Source organism: Tyto alba, unplaced genomic scaffold (genome assembly GCF_018691265.1).
Source record: "Tyto alba isolate M040663 unplaced genomic scaffold, T.alba_DEE_v4.0 Super-Scaffold_10, whole genome shotgun sequence".
In the NCBI taxonomy this organism is placed as follows: Eukaryota; Metazoa; Chordata; class Aves; order Strigiformes; family Tytonidae; genus Tyto; species Tyto alba.
The window spans coordinates 27,117,774-27,135,454 of record NW_024881262.1 but is presented as its reverse complement, the minus strand read 5'-3'; the positions used below and the strand labels follow the sequence as shown (position 1 = coordinate 27,135,454).

At 43.1% G+C, this 17,681-nt stretch overlaps 1 protein-coding gene across 2 annotated transcripts in view; it reads right to left on the bottom strand.

Moving 5' to 3' along the window:
* The window catches only part of STAG1 (stromal antigen 1), a 198,651-nt gene extending 181,027 nt beyond the window's left edge, over positions 1-17,624 (bottom strand). For both annotated transcript variants that reach the window (XM_042798545.1, XM_042798550.1), the window contains exon 1: positions 17,414-17,624. The gene's annotated coding sequence lies outside the window, so the exon portion shown is untranslated. The remainder of the gene's footprint in view (positions 1-17,413) is intronic.
* Positions 17,625-17,681: the final 57 nt, after the last annotated feature.

Here is a 17,681-nt window from a genome sequence, read left to right as displayed (position 1 = left end):
AATTACTGAGTACTCTACCACTGCAGTTTTCTAATACTGAGACAGCTTTTTAATATTATAGATGTGACAGGTTCTCCCATTTAATGTGGTGGAGTTCACCTCCCTACTTCATTATACAGTTCATGTTCAATACAGCCCAAATTGCTAGTGGCTCTTTTCATCATTAATGACATATTTCAAGTCCTACACTACTCTAATCGATTCTCAGCCTATGAAAGGCAGGAAAGATAAGAGCAATCTCACCTCTTATTCTGTAACTCAGCCTGGCCTGTTCTACTGTTATTACCATATTCTCCTGTCTCTGTCATACCTTGCCTTTGAAATATTTTTTTCAATAGGGAGATGTTGCTTTAATGTGCATTTGTAAAATCTCTACTAAAACACACTACCAATCTAACCCAAGCCTCCAGACACTTCCAAAGCAGAACATACATGCTAGATTGCCAACTGGCTTTCCCATACCTGGTTGGAAGAGGCAACAAGACAGAAACACGTGCTTCAAAAGCTGTATAACTGTAGAGCAATTTCCATCACTGATTTTTACATTTCTTTATCAAAAATGTTCATAAATCTGGTCTTAATACCACCAAGGAGAGAAAATGGAGCAGACTACCTTTTCAAACTAAGCCCTTCAGGCTTACTGTCCTTTTCCAGGAACACTGGGAATTATTTGTGCATTTCCTATGGAAGGCACCTGTCTTACTTGCAGGCTGAAACTTGGACTTCACTGTATGCTTAAAAGCAGATGTTCAACATTTTAAATTATACCTGTTGAATATCACAAATCCTCCATAAGTACAAAAACTCCTGAATATAGAGCTCCCAGAGAATTTACGGGTAATTCCCCATTTGAAACATTTAGCAAAAACCCCATCCTTGCCTGCATTTGAGCTTTTTATTCCTGGGGGATTTTGTCTCTTTGAATCTTTTCAGTTAAAAAAAAAAAAAAAAAAAACAAAACAAAACAGTGTGGAGTTGATTTCTGTCTAAAACCTCCTAGTTCCGCAAGTACCTTTCAAAAACAGAATTGTAAGAAGGACTTAACTTTGTAGACAGGAGTATTGCAAGCAGACCTGACACAACACACAACTGTAACATGACATCTACCCCCTTCAGTGGTGCAACTGAAAATTTGTATGTGACTGCATTCGTTTCATTAATGCACATAACTACAGTTTTCTTACAGACTTTACACTACGAGGTGATGACATATCTAGCAAACAGCACTGATATAAAATAGATTCAGTTTTCCCTCCCCTACAGGGCTGCCATTGAAGTCTTCTACCTATGTTTGATCACAGAAACACCCAGACTCCTTCACAGTAACACAAGTCATACTATAAATCTAACAACCAGATAGTCAGCCACGAAAAAGGCTCCTAGAAGAGCACTGGAGTACATAGTGTTATCCCATTTGCTAGTTCACATTAAACCAATGCAATTAAGTTGCCACTCTAGTGTAGCAAGACTGAACTCATGTCTTTGCAATCAGAAGGTACAGGCAGACACCACAGAAGTATCAATTGATCAAAGATTACTATTTTCAAAGGCTGGATTCTGTCTGATAGAACTTGTGGATACTGCAGCTTTTTTAAAACAAACAAACAAACAAACAAACCAGCCTGTTTTAATGCCAACCCTCTGAATGGGCAACACTAGCGAAGCCCAGCACTGAGCACTCTCAAAGCCTGAACCTTCCTTTGCAGTCAGAATTCAGGGAACTGTTTGAGACTTTTGTGCCAATGTTTTATTCAGAAATTAACTGCAGTCAATACAGCCATCTTCCAGATATACTGGACAGATTAAAAGAACACAAAAGGAGTCAGTTACTAGTTTCAGCAAAATTTCCCACACTGAAGCTAAAAACATCTCACCAGCATTCAGAGCGCAATGCTGAGAAAATCCAGTATTTTCAGGTAAAACAAGTTTCAGGAGTTCCTTACTAATGGGTAGAAAATTCTCTTCCACAAGCTTTCAATTATTCCTCAAAGGAAGGAGCACTGATTCATTAACACCAGTGAGCAGAAACTGAATGGTTAAAGTTTCTGTAACAGGAGTGTTGATGTTTTCTTTGAAGACAGAAGATATTTCTCAAACATGAAAATGCAATTTGGCAGCCACACTTGAAAAAAGGTTGTCTTTTTGAGTAGCTGTTGACCTTACTCAAGCACCAGGAAAATGATCTGGAAGAATGACATATCAGATTAATTGCCAAAGGACAAAAAAAAATGAAAAGAGAATGAGATTTTAATTCACTAGAAAAAGGGAACCTGAAAAAATTTTAAAGAATCATTTTTGATAGGAGGGGGTTTTACAATTATTTTTATTTAAATGTGAGCATTTAGAAGGATGTTTATTATTGACTGTTCTCTAATGTACAAGTTAATTTCTAATCTGCCTGCTAACTCCCAGACTGATGAAGACTTGGATAAATATTAAACTGCGTTACAGGGAAATGAAAGAGAAAACAATTAGTACAGTAGTTAAATTTTGACTTGCAAATATAAAATGGTTTCCTGAAATCAACAAACAATTGTCATTCCAAGCCCAAGCCAAGACTGAAACCAACATTTGAAGACTGCCATCCCTTTTCTGAGCAGAGCCCCAGGTTACAGGGGAAAATGAAGCCCTAAGGTCAAAAAGAATTCCTAACCACAGTGGATGATTTTAAGGACAAATCCCTTTGTCAGCTAGCTGGTGAGATTCTTGTTCCTAACACCGAACCATCTACTTCTTCGCCGTCAGAAGCAAGAAGTTCTGATTCGAGTTGTTATACCCCATATTTAGTCTTTTAGCTTCCCCTTCCAACAGGCTGTTGTCCTGCTCTATTACAGTGTTCCTTTTTCTTAAATTTCTTGCTTTAATTTCAGATAAGAAGGAGCTATAAGGTTGTGATGCAAAAGCAGAATTTTTTTTTTGCTTTAAAACTACACTGAATCTTACCAAGTCTATTAACTGAGAACTCATATACAGCCACTGTGGAAAACCTCTCTAGACTACTACAGAGAGGCAGGAAACAGTTTTGGAGCTTGAACAAGGAAAAGATTCTTCAAAATACTGCGAAATCTAAACAGAACAGAGCAGAAGAGAAACTGGCAGTGGAATTGCGCGCTACATTCATGAAACAAGAGCGAAAGATGCTGCAAGACTGAATGGATTTTGATGTAAACACATGAAGTTCAAGCACCTTATACACATAGCACCAAACTCTCACAAAATCAGAGAGCAGTTGATTTTTTTTTCCCCCCCCTTGGATATTTAAGAGCTTTTAGAAGGGAAAGTAAGAGACTGATGATTAGATTTTTCCTAGCTTATTAAAAAGAGTGATATATCAGCAAGTTAGGAGTTATAATCATGGAGGATAGGAGTTTCCCTGGGTGGTACATTTGAAGAATAAATACTGATGGTCTCCCAATTGCAATGATAGGGAAAAAAAACATATTCTCAGAGAACTAGCCAGGTTACTTCAGAAGTCATTTACTCCCATACTATATGCTGTTACACCTAGCAAAATGCTCAATTACAGAACAAAGCATGCTTCATTAGGTTGAGAGCCACAGTAAGAAATGTGGTTGCCCCAGAAGTATAGAAGCAAAACACCAACTACTTCTCCACCCCCAAACAAGCCTCAGTATCACAATTATTATACATTAGACCACAAACTACTTTCTAACCTGCAGAGATACCCGCCTTCCAACATGCCTTTACTAACAACCACCACCACAGGAACAGCACAGCAAAGCACAGCTAACACTGCTGGGGAACTGTAGCTTAACAAAGAGAGGACATGCAGGGGGAAAGGAAGGCTGTTCCATCACTGTTCTCTTAGTTTTTTCACTACTGAAAGACTTCTTCATCTGCTGACAAACCAACCGCTAACAAATTTAAAATTCATTCAGCACGTTTCCAAAAAAACTGTACCAACTTAGGAACGACTGGTGATTTGGCAAACACAGACGGTGCTAAGCGAAACATACGGTATCCCCTATTTTATTGGGAGAGCTGTACAGAGCACTTGTTCCCAATCAGGGGCACGGCTTGGAACAACCCCCTGAGCCCTGCCAGGCAGATGACCTTGTGCTCCAAGTAGGAGCCAAACTGCTCCTAGAGGAAGCAGTGACAAGGGCGGAGGGAACAGAGGCTAATCAGTCAAAAGCAGATGCTTGGTGGTGACAGGAAGGCAGCAAAGGTGATAGCAGTGATTGTCACCTAAAAAAAAAAAAAAGAGGTGGGAAAACACTAATTGGGAACAAAACCCAAAAATGCACTAAAAAAAAGATTAGGCATGTTTATCAATATAAAGCTACTAAATGAACAAAATTCAGTAAAGCCTAGAAAAAACAAGCTGGTTCCCTCACAATTCTAAATCTTCATCCTACCTCCAGCAATAGTCCCAAGAAAAAACAGCTTGTAAAACACAGTAAGAGACAGAGTTTCAAAACAAGCAAGCAAGGAATGAAATCCAAGTTCAAATCATCATGCACTTAAAATAGTACAGTGCCAATCTAGATCTATGTCTGAAGTTATTCACTGAAGATTATACATTGATAGGAAACAAATACTGTTCTTTGAAGAAGCCAGGATCCAAATAGCTAATAAATAAATGTTGCTAATTAAGTTAAAACTATTAGATTGGTTTCAAGGCTCAAGACATCCCTACTTGATACAAAAATGTATGTACAGTATGAAAGAAACAAAAGCTGCAAATACTGTCCATGCTGGAAGACAGTTACTTCTTAGGCAAATTGTAAAAACCAGAGACTACATTCACGTTAAATGTATCCCCGTTCCCCTTTCTTAGCATACATTTTTAAATTTTCTTTCCCGATTTTCTTCTTTTTTCTTGAAGATGATGATATACTTTTACCACAAAAAAGCAAATCCTCTTTCTGCATTGTCAGAAGTAGTCGTGAAAATTTGTACCATTTTATAGTAACAAAAACCCCCAGCATTTGAAATCAAAGGATGTAGAGAAACCAGTGTTCCACGTATGCTTTCAACAGCTTGACGCTGAACAAACAAGGCAGCCTCTTTCTTCACTACTCTTCATGAATATTGAAGACTGCAGCTAATCAAATGACAACACAGACAACTGCATCAGGCAGCAATATCAAAAAGGAAAGTCCTGATTCTCCTACGCAAGAGCAATAAGAAAGCCACAGCTCCTGTTTGATCAAATCACATGAGCCAAGAAACTAATCAGATGTTTATAATGTACATCTTGCTGTTTTTACTAACAGACAAATATCGATTTGTTTCACCAGTGACAATTGTTCTCCACGCTGGTTTCCATCCTGCTTTTCGTTCCTCCATTTGTGGGAAGGATGAACATGCCTCTCAGTGACAGAAACCAAGAGCGAATCCAGATACGCAACCAAGTCCATGCTAACACAGAATCTCAAACTCTGGGACTGCCTGCAAAGCCTTACAGCAACTACAAACAAAAGGCTAACAGTAGATCAACAGAGTCTTGGAAGAGCTCTTCAAAATAAATAAATGGAGAAGAATCCACTTAGCCCTAGTAAATCTTCCACATTAAAGCAGGGTGCCCAGTTTGGGGTCCCAGGCTTCAAGACATGAAGTGATAGGAGAAAGTCTACAAAGCAGTGAGCTGGATCAGAACACAAGAAAACACGATCTGTGAGGAAACACTGGGAAACTCAAATACAGTGACACAGTTCGTGTCAGAGAAGAGATCAAGAGGAGAAAAATGATAGCTCAGATCATCCAGGTACATCAGAAATAGCTAGACACGACCAATTAAAATCAAAATGTACTGCAAAATGTGTCAGTTAAACATTAGAAAAAAACCAAACAGTAAGACTATAAAGCACTGGAATAAGTTGTTTAAGAAATGCAGTGGAATTCCCAGTAATTAAGAGATTAGACAAGCATCTGTCAAGAATATTGTAAATGATCTTCCCTCAAGACAGAGAAAGGGATTAACTCAAGGTCCCTCTTCATTCCTTTTTTATTCAGTATTCTTACAGGAACAAAGAAAGCCCAGGCAGAACCACAAAAGTAAAAGTAAATAAGTAACCATTCTAGTACAAGTCCATTGTTACAGTAAAACATAAGATTGGATAGAAATCTCAGAACACTGCAGTTTTAATACCTCTTACTGGCTGTAAATGCAGCATGAATTTGGATTTAGTTATGTCGCTAGGGATTCCAGCAACGCACAAAAAAAAAAAAAAAAACAGTGAAAAAAATCTAAAACAAATAGATATAAACACATTTTAATAGTCTCCTCAGCACCAGTTCTTTCATTAAATAAAACTTCAACAGTAAAAATCTTTATAGCATATATTCCCACAACACAGCATGTTCCAGTTACAGGATGAAAACATCTAAGTAATAAAGACTTTGCAATTTTTCAAAAATAAGCTACTGTTTCTAAAGGAAAATAATAATACAGCAAAATAATAGCATATTTCTACTTGAAATCCAGGTGCTAGAAGACTACAAAGCAGATATTACATGAAACTACTACTAACCACTTGACTGTTTTGGGCAGTGGTCTTCAAGAAAACATACTGCAAGGTTAAATCTGTGTTGGTAATACAGGAAAATTCTTATATGGTGAAGAGTAAGGAAAAATATTGTACGGAACAGAATATGGAGGGGGCAGGGTGGTGTCAATTTTTCTTATCAGATACGATCTGGATATTTAGAATTAAGAGAGAAAAATGGCATTAGAACCACTGGGTTCCAGTAGTCACAGCACTGATAACCCCACAAAAACGAAGTCAGCAGACCACTCTGCAACAGTAACCTCCCACTTGGGTATCCTTGCAAAATTGAGATGCTCTACACATGGGCACTCTTGCTCACCTTTAAAATGCACTTGGAAGCACTAACAGTTCTGATTTCAACATCATCAGTTAGCTTTTAGCAAGGTTAAAAGCAGTTTGCATTGTTCTTTTACACTTTTTAAACTGCCAGAACACAAAAAAAATGTTATATCCTGCTAGTTTTACTAATTTTCTCATGCTGGTCTCTGTTTAAGTTGCTCTGGAAGATTTCAGCCAAAACAAATCTTCTCTCCTAAACAAAATTAGGAAAAACATTTGTTCCTTATTTGAGTTCTCAGTAACTCACCCGATTTGGAGGAAACATGAATATAGCATAAAAGATACACAATTGGCAAGATCTGCCTTTTAGCAACTCAATGACAACAGATAAAGAATCTGAAGCCTAGTTTTCAAACCCTGGAAGTTATGCTTAAGATAGTCTGGTGTTCGGGGAATGGCTTGTGTTTACATGGTAGCAGACTGATGTCTGTCAAACTCCTGTCCTTCCTGACAAAGTTGGAAGGATACGCTGTAGGTTACTCTCAATGTGGCACATGTAAGCTGTTCCTTATGCAAAACCTGTACAATAATGAAATCTGCTAAATGCAGATACACTCCAAAAAACGTATCCTGCAATCCCTACCAAGATACCATTTACTATTTCGCAGACACTTACAAACTGGTCAAGCTACATGGATTTTTTTTTTAAGTAACAACTTACAGCTATCCCATTAAAGCCACAGATCAGGTCAACTACAGGTCTTTACCTATGCTGAATCCTTAAGGAAAAAAAAAAAGTGTACTTACCATAGCCAAAACTAGTTCCTTCATCTCATATTCAAGAATTAATTTGGATAATTTTTGTTGGAACACAACAAAAACAATCAGTCTGCAGCTAAAAATCAAATACAGCAATTTCCAGTCTGAATGGTTTGTTTGTCAGTCAGAGGCGTGTATTAATGGAAACAAGGTTTGAATAACTGCCTAACAATATCTATCTCAACCACAGGCATTCTCATCTGAGCCATGTAATAACCAAAGTTCCCCTTTAGAAATAAAAAAAAACCCTCAGCAACTCATGTCCCTAGCTGCCTGAACTTATATCTAGGGAAAAAAAATATGAACAAGGCTGTTCTATGTGTCTTAAAGTTTTGGTCTTTGTTGCTGTGAAAAAGGAAAGTCTGGTGAAAGTAAAATGACATTCAGATAATTTCTAACCTTCTACCAATATGTTCTTCCCTTTCTTCACACCACTGCTTTTTGTCTTCTCAACTTAAATCTCCATTTCAAGAAACTCTGTCGGTAACACCAGCCCCAGGAGCTCACAGGAGCAGCAGCACAGTTCTTAACTAATGCAAGAGACACGTTCTCCTTTTGAATCATCTCTGAAAGAGTCTGACATGCAATGAATATTAGCAATAGCTCAACCAGAGATTAAAAAGGCTAGGGTTTTTTTCTGTTAATAAAACCTGCTACTTGAAAGAAAAGCAGAGAGCTGCAGGAACTGTAGTTACCTTGTATGATAGTTTCTCTACTGGCTGCCACCAGCAGGTGATGGGAACAGTCTGGTTCATTTACCCCATCACCCCATTTGGTCCAAAGGGAGCTCACCGTGCAATTATTTTGTCTACTGAGCTGCAAATCAACCTCTCTGTACATTCCCGGGTTCTTCAATTATGTACCTGTTCCATCACAGCTCTGTTCCATAAGCTTTTCCCTGGGTCATGCTCACCTCTGCCAGTCATAGTGAACCTGCACATAGGCTCAGGATTCAAACAGTGTACATAAAGCTAACAGCACTTTGCAACATTTAGCAGGGGTGCTACTTGCCATTTACCAGTCACGTAGGTGAAGAGATCAGAATTGGGGAACTACAAATCACTGCTGGTTGTCCCACATGCTGAATGCTTTTTTGTGATTACTGTCGCAGAAAGTCATTCTATTTTGACAGAAGCTTGAATACAAACATGACTTACATGACACACTGCCTTCGGGACAGAGGCAGATACAATAATTAAACCCTAGATATGGGTGTTATCAGAGCATGACTTTAGGTCAAGGAAGTTGTCTGAGGGAGAGACAACAAAGGAGCTGGCTGCCAAAAATTTACAGGCAAGTAAGATGTGAAAGCATTATTCTTAGCTGTTTATTTCACAATAAAATGAACTACATCAGCGACATACCCTAGCAATACCTCAGAATTTACTGCAGGAAATACCGGTGGTATATCCCGACCTTACACGGAGAGAGACTCCAACTTCTGCACGAACGTTGTGGATGATGCTGGTGAATGACAACACTCTTGCAAAAGGCTGCTCCTCAAGGATAAAGTCCTGGCAGAAATCTCTACATATTCTGAAGGTTTTGAAAAGGATACACTTTCAAGTTTTAGCAGTTTCATAACGCATTTGCCTAAGGAAAACAAAAGTCTAGGAAATAATGGCAGCTACAACTGACAATTCCTCCCTCTGCCCCCCACATTAGACACTTTTCTTGCCGTGATTCTTACTCCTCACTAACACCCTTGTCTTCTCCATCTCAACTTCCTAGCTGGACGCCAAAACACTCTAAATCAACAAACAGTAATGAGAAATCAGAAAAGTAAGGCGCACCAATGGAGAAAGGTTTTTTTACCAGCTTTAATGGCTACAGCATTAACAAACATTTCAACTCAAAGACAAGAAATTCACAACTCAGTAGCCACACAGGCAATAAGAATTTACATAGGACAACCGCGCACCAGTGCTTTCACTCTGTAACATTGGTGCTCTATAGTTACACATACCAAGAGAAAGAGAAGTGTGTAAAAACTTCCCTTTGCAAAGCAAAAGACGAGCAGCTTCTCTGGTTTCTTCTGGGGAGAAAACAAAATATAACAGTTTGGTATTGAAACACACTAGGAAAAATGTCAGAAGTGAGGCATTTAATTTCCATTCCTTTGCTGACAGTGCCGGCAGCGTAGGTTATACCTGAAATTTTACTACCTCCATTGCCTGTGCTCTCCCACTCGCTTACAACAGTGCAGCAATGAGGAAGTCTTCAAGCTGTGGGACAGGCTGCACAGCGCAGTCTCCCTCCTTCCACTCCACTCGTTATGCTCCAGCTGTGGGGATATTTGATCAGACCCAATCGCAAGCTCTCGCTGCCATCCAACCTACCGTCCCCTCTCCCACCTCAGCAAACGGACAGCACCGCCAGAATTCAGATTGCCCATTTTTAATGAAACAGGGTAATATTCCGCATGTCTCTTCCTCTTCTGGTTCTGAACACATCTAACATCTTGTACAACAGCGTAAAAGTTAGTATCCAAAATTTCCCTAAAACGATTTTGAAACACGAATTAAATTTCAGCTCTATCTCATCACTTTGGCTGAGAAAACAGTTCCCAATGGAGCTTACAGAAACAAAACATATTAAAGAGAAAAAAAAAAAAAAAATCACCCATGTGACTGGGGAAGGCAAAGAGATATGCAGAAACCAAGAGAAATTATGCTATTTCTTCTGACCCCGCAATACTGACCTTTTTAAAGGGATGAGGAAGAACACATTATTATTTGATTTATGTAAATACAAGCAGAACCATCAGCTACTGCTAAAGCAGAAAAAGCCTCAAAGAGCTGAAGAAGAAACACTGGAACTGTGGAACAGAAAGGAGATGAAGAATAAACCAACCATGATCTGTAACTAAAAGGTACCTGAAATGTCACAGTCTTTCAGAGAAGCCTTCAAAAGGCTTGGTAGCTATCCTTACCCTTTTAACTCTTTACCTTCACTCACATGTTCAGAGCATTATGTATGGCAGCACGCAAATGTTACAGATGGTTGAGTGCACTTTGGAAGTAGTCAAAGGAAGGCAGACCCTTAAACTTCAGCTCTGTAAGCAAAGATGATCTCTGCAGTGGTGACTTCTACTCCCTGTAGTATACTAATTGTTTTACAGTATCACTGCAACCATGTTGCTTTATTTGTTTGTTTTGGTTTTTTTTTTTTTTTTTTTTTAAAGCTCAGTATCCAACAGAAACAGGCCTGCACAACCGTCCTCTGGGTGCTTATCATTCTCCCTCTGTCCTTTTCTCCTGTTCCCACTACCAATAATTGTCAGTCCTTGGACTAAGTTCCACTGAACCCAGAAAAACAGAGATCCCAAAATATGTAAGTGCCTCTACATTTTTAAAAATATTCATTTTCTATAAGAGAGATTCTTAATTCCTCTCACCCAAGCAATGGTCTAGTAAATACAGGAAAACAAAATTATTAGACTACAAAGAAGCCACGTAAGAGCAAATAAAAATAAAGTAAAAAAAAAAAAAAACAGCCTTCAAAAAAATTCTACTGCTTGAAGCAGCGCTTACTCTTGAGTACAATTTATAATTGTGTTTACTCTCTCACCTAACACTTTGTGCTGCTACAGACTAGTCAGCCTGACTTAGTAGAAACTACTCTAGAAAACAGATCAGTAGACAGCTAAATAGATGACAGCATTTAGATGGGGAAATCAACCCCACTTTTGTACAGGCAAGTCAAGTTCCACAAACCTCCAGAAGATCTCCCTTACCCACACACCACCAGACTCTACTTGATAGAGCCTGCTTTGAATTCCAATAGGCATTTAAAAAAATTAATCACAAAAGGCTCTTAAAGAAATTAAACTGCCATGGCAAGAAAAGGCCTTGCAGGGATAGGTTATTTGCTTAAAAGAGAATAAACAAAGAGCAAAACAAATGGTAATTTCTGACAATAGATTAAGGCCACCAGTGAAGGCTCCCAGGAATAGGAGCTGGAGCCCAAATTGTTTGAGACATTCCTACATCGGAAAAGGAGGTGAATGCTAGCAATTTGCTGATGACACCAAGTTATTCATGGTAAGGCAGACAGGACCAGCCGCAAAGAAGGGAAGAATGACCACAGGCCACAGACAGCAAAGCTGGCAGAGGGAATTCAGCAAAGGTAGGAGGTACCCATGGGAATCCTAACTCTACGCACCCAGTGATGGGCTCCACGCTGAACCTTGCCACCCAGGGCCAGCGCACACAGCTGAGCCAATCTGAATCTCCCGCCTGAAGAAGCAAGGGTCTCAATCTCCAGAACCATTTTCCCCAAAAAATATTCTTGCCACTGACATTGCATCACCTCTAGCAACACCCTACTCTGATGGCCTGATTCAATGCATTCCCCTGGCAGAAAAACACCCCTCCCAAGCCAGCTGGGTTTTGCCAGGTAGGAAATTCAGCTAGCTCAAGGAAAGGTCAAGCCAGCAGCAGCACTAGAACAAAGGAAAGGCAAGAACTGCGCTGCTGTGGAGAAAGAAATTTCTCTCTCGGCTGTGGCAGGCTGGCAGATCAGCTCAACCATCTTGTGCAATTCCACTGTCAGGAGCAAGCTCATGCAGTCCTAGCGAACAGATCTAAGAAAAGAACAATGCAAAACTAGTGTGTTTATCACTCTTTTAAGATGGAATTTGTCACCCATTTGCAAATGGAGTTCTGTCTTCCACTTATAGACACTAACACATTGGTATCTTCCTGGTCCTTGGGGATTCTAACCCTAAAAAGGAGAGAGAAACCCTCATGTGAGGGAGAGCAAACAGATTCTCAGCTTGTCATTCGATTTTTGTTTCAAAAAATACCACCACACACTGTGCTCTAGTATATACAAAAAATGCATGCAGGATAAATTGGTTTGATTTTTATTATTTTACTGTAGAAAAATATTTGGCATTTAGAAACATTTCTGACACGCAGGTCTGTTCCTACGTAACTCTACAAAGAAATATTTTTTTTCCTATGAGCTGAACAATCTGTCAACACTGTTTTCACTCAGCTAACCTGCCAATATAACACAAGTCGGCTATATGGAGAGTTACAGAATATAGAGTCATTAGATTTATTTGGAGAATAAATAGCACATTCTGTTGAAATCCTGCACAGCAAGGAACGCAGTTGGCTGGATGTTGCCTCATGCTGCTTTCTAGTAAAACATTACTTTTGGGAACCACCTGAAACAACTTGCCTCTCAGTTGAGGGAGGACAGGCTTAAGAATTCAACCTCTTCCTCTTCTTTCTGCCATAAATGACTTAATAACTGTGTGACTGGAACTCAGAATACACACCCACATCAAGCCCTTCTGTCTAATAATGCTGGCAACTGTGGCTGAGAGGCCTGCACCACCAAACGATGTCATGCCACACATATCTTTTTGCATGCTTTAAGACTGAAGACTACAAATCCACCCCAGGCAGGAGTAGCATCGTCATCACAGAACAAGCATCGGGCAGCTTGTGGCTAGCCAGCACTCTCCGTCTCTGGGCACACAGAGAGCAGCACGTACCAACATCGGATGCCCGAAGGGATGAAAAACCTTGTATTTGCACCATTTGCACCAAATACGGAACTACCCATATTTATAAATGGGCATTTTCTTCCAAAATAAGGTGGCTTTGAGATTGCGTACTATGAAAGCAGAGTTACCAACATTTTTCAAGTTTATATTGAACCTACAGTTCAAAACAGGATACAAGTGATACAGTTTAGGCTCATCGAAGATACCTTGATGAATCTATTGTCCAAGGCATCCTGCTATCTCAAGCATACTGCTGTTACTCAAAAGCATTTTCTAAAATACTAAAATGCCTGCAGAGATGCAAATGAGGAAATGCTGCAAAACTATCAACACCAGGAGCATAGTTCCTTCGAATGTTAGCCAAAGGACCTGAGACCAGTGGGTATTCTCTCACAAATGATACACACAAATTATCAAATAGTAAGGTCATTACCTACATTCAGAAGTTCAATAGAACATGTCAGAAATCAGTAAGTAGCTACAAAATCAGAACTAAGGAGAACATTCGCTCCACGGCTCCTTCAGCTAGCTGAAGGCGGTGTCTACCTTAAAAAAAAAAAAAAAAAAAAAAAATAGCAGGGACCTTCCCAAAACAACACTTGCTTTTTGGAAGCATATTTTCAGACTGAAAAGTTGCAAGAGAATCATAATAATGTACTCTCAAGCCCTTATTTCTTAAAGGAACAAACAAATATCTCTTTGTCTTCTGATCATATACTCGACACCCAAACCAACAAAGTTAAATCGGTTTGGAAAAGCAAAATATTGCTAAGAATAAAGCGTATCTCTAGATGTCCTGGATAGAAATGAGAAAACAACTATCTGCTGTTGAACTCAAACTTTGTAGGGTTTCTCTTTCTCTTCCAAGAAAGAAAACCAACTCTATTCCTTTCTATTTTTAGCCAAATGAGCAAACACAGTGGCACCGCAAGCAAGAGGAGATGGCTATCTGCAATGGGAACTTTTCATAACCCCACATGACAAACATGAGTGGCTACAAGTAACCCACCACAACTAAAAAAAAAAAAGCTCGAAGGATCTTGTGGATTTTGGTTGGCATCTTAAGTCCTGAAGCCGGTACGTGAGATTTAGGTAAGGCGTGTCGTTATCTTGGCGCCAGACCAGCATCACCTTCTGGTTTTGCCTCCAAGCAGCAGAAGCCAGAGCCTCACCAGAACACGTGGGCACTTCAGGGTGCGGAACGGGGAAAGCCAGATCCCCGAGAGGCCAAACACCCATTCAATAGCACTGCATCCAAATTTAGTCTTCAACGCTCCTGCACAACCTAAGTGGACAAGACGACAAGTTTGTGGCTTTCAGTATGCCTGCTGTTAACTACAGAACTAGCACTTCCAAATTTTCAGCGGGATGTTTGAGTCTTTTGTGCATTTTATCAGAAAACAATTTACAAATGTTACAATAAAGACATGCTTTTATCCCAGTGAAAGGACTTTTAGTAGAAAGCCATCACAATTAAGCATTTCTCTCCCACTGCATCGTCACACATCTATGGGCTCACCTGCCTACAAGAATTTTATTTAAAATGCCAATGTTTAGCCACCTCGTATCAGAGCGAGTCTTTGCAACAAAGGGAAACAAAGGAGAGAAACCAGTCATCAGTGCAAATTTGAGGTCCATGTTCTTCTTCAGGAAAGGGTTCTTTCAAATCAAAAATATTCAGTTGCTGAGTTTCCGAACATCTCGAGTAACTCATTTTGTCAATGCACCCAAATATTTAATGTTCATAAACCTTCTCAACTATCAAAAGGTGCACTGCAGTTTCAGTGTCACATTAAAATTCACACAATATGAAGGGCAGGCTACGGAACTGAAAAGCTTGGAGACCCCAGCCACAAACCTCTAATATCAGGGTTTCAGCTGCCCTCACAACTTCTGCCCACTGCATACTTTGTCTGGACGTTTGGCCACAAACGCAGTCTCTCATAGTGAACTTATCAACTTCAGCATGTTGGTGTGGGGAACCTTCAGCGGCCGTGAGCTGCCAAGTACCACATGCTCCAGTGCTCAAATACAGGGGTTGTAGAAGAGGTGCTTTGAACCTCCAGAACTAGCACTAACTGTCCATCCCGCTTCAGAAAAGCATTATTTTCCACCACCCCCTCCAACGGCTGCAAATCCACAGGCGTGTCCATCAGCAGTAGCAACCAAGAATTCCAACTTAACACGCTGTGTTGAGCTGCCAGTAAAAATTACATCCTCTCAGATTAATCATAACGCTAAAGTTAGCCCCTCCGCTCCTGCTCACCAGGAAATCCTGCTGCATCATGGGTTGGCTTGCCATTTCAAAAACCTCTGCACCCACTGCTTGTATTTTCTCAGGCTATCCACCAAAAATTCATCACAGTTGAGTCACAAAGAAAGAAAGAATAAACTCGCCTCTAGCTCCATAAAAGTAAGAACTTCTTCCCATAGTCAGGACACCTTCCAACAGACAACCTATATACTGCCTTGTGGTCCAGTGATTTCTTCATGAACTGATGGATTACACTGTAGAAACGCTCACTGAATGACCTTGCTAGCTCCAGATGGACAAAAGAGCTTCACTAGACAAGGCGAAACTGCTTTGGATCCAGGAAATCTGAACTAATCCTTCTCTCATACCACCCCTATCACTAGTGTAGCAACATGGAAAAGTTAAGCAAGTCTTAAGATGTCTGAATCCCGACATTAATGTCATCCGTCCCACCAAACACAACACAATTTAAGATCAGTTGTGTTAGTGGTGTGATCTGGAGAAGGCTTTTCGTTCCTCAACGACTTAATAAATGCTGTTACTAGACTAACTCTACGGAGCTACGTGTACCACAAAATTGTGTGGAAAACAACTGAAATCACCAATACTTATAAGGCAGCGCAATTTAGTTTAATAAAATTCACACTGTCTTACCAGAAACTAAGTTTTCTGGCACAGATATTGGCGGCCACATCCCTTTAAGTTGCTCTATAGATACTACTACTACTACTGCCTTCTTCCTCCGAAATCACACTTCATCCCGGCCACTACTCACGACTTCCCACTCCACCCCAGGAACCCACGGAACACAAAGCGTGGCTGCCCACCCACCACTTCCCAGCGTAGGCCAGTCACCAAGTCACCAGCAACCACCACAGAAGTCTCCCTATCAAGCAGAACCCTTGTTGTTTTTGCTGTCCAACAGCTCAGGCCCCCAGCTCGGGTGTTCCTGCCTCTTCCCACCTCCCGGGACCGCTCGGAGAGGGCATCGCCCGCGCTTGGCTTCTCCCGGGAGCCGCGGCTCCCGGCTCCGGTGCCACCAGACGGTCCAACCCACCCGCCCCCCCATCCCGGGATGAACGGGCGGCTTCTCCCACCCCAAAGCTGGGGGAAACGCCACCGACACAGGGCGCGGGTCCGTCCCCGCTCCGCCGGCCAAGGCGCGGCCTCCCCCCCCACCTCCCCGGTGCCACCGCACTCACAACTCGGGGATAAGCAACAAGAGCACTGGGCAGGGGGTTACCCAGTGCCGGGGCTGCAGCCCCGCGGACACCCCCCCGGGGTGTGTGTGTGTGTGTGTGTGTGCGTGTGTGTGCGTGTGTGTGCGTGTGTCTCCCGCCCTGGATGCCAGCCAGACACCGGCGGCGCTGGGGCGGCCCGGGCGCTCCCGCCGCCCCCCCCTCCTCCCCCCCCCCCCCCCCCCCGCCCCTTCCGTGCCGGGCCCAGGCGCCGGGCCGGGCCGGGCCGGGCCGGGCCGGACCGTTCAGCCGCTCCCGCAACTTTCCCTCCCCGCGGCCGCGGCACCGACTCGGGGGCCGCCGCCTCCCTGCCCCGCGCGGCGGAAGCACCACCCCCGCTCCGCCCGAGCATCCCCCCCCCCCCCGCCGCCGCCGCCGCCCGGGCCGCCCCCCACCCCCCCCCCCCCCCGCGGGCCTGGGCCGCCGCCGCCGCCCGGAGCGGGGGCGCAGGCCCGGCAGCGGGAGAGGCCGCCGAGCTCGGCCCGGCGCCCCCGGCAGCCCCGGCGGGGACAATGAGATGGCGGCGAAGAGCGCCGCGCCCGGGGGACCCGTTGCTCCGGCAGGAGCCGCCCCGCCCCGCGCCGCCTCCTCTTCCCTCCCCTCCCCTTCTCCTCTCTCCTCGCACGGGCAGCGCCCGCTCCCGGCCCGGCCGCCGCGGAGACCGAGCGAGCGAGCGAGCGGCCCCGGCCACCGCTGCCCCCGCCCCTCGCGCCTCCATCTTGGATCGGCGCCTCAAGCGCCCTCCCTCCCTCCCTCCCTCCCTCCCTCCCTCCGCGCCCCGGCTCACCTCGGGCCGCGCCGCCGGCGCCGGGCCGGGCGGCAACCCCGGGAGCCCTGCGGAGCGGCGGAGCTGTGCGGGGTCCGGGCGGGTGCGGGCCGGGGCCGGGGCGGCGGCGCTGGCGGGGGCCGCGCTCACCGGAGCCGCAATCCTAAACCGCCATCTGGCGGCATTTCCGACCCGCCAATGGCGCAGCCGCCGCCGACGCGCCCGGACCCACAGCGCCCCCTGCCGCCCGCGCGCCCCGCCGCCGCCGCGCAGGGGAAGGGAGGGGGGC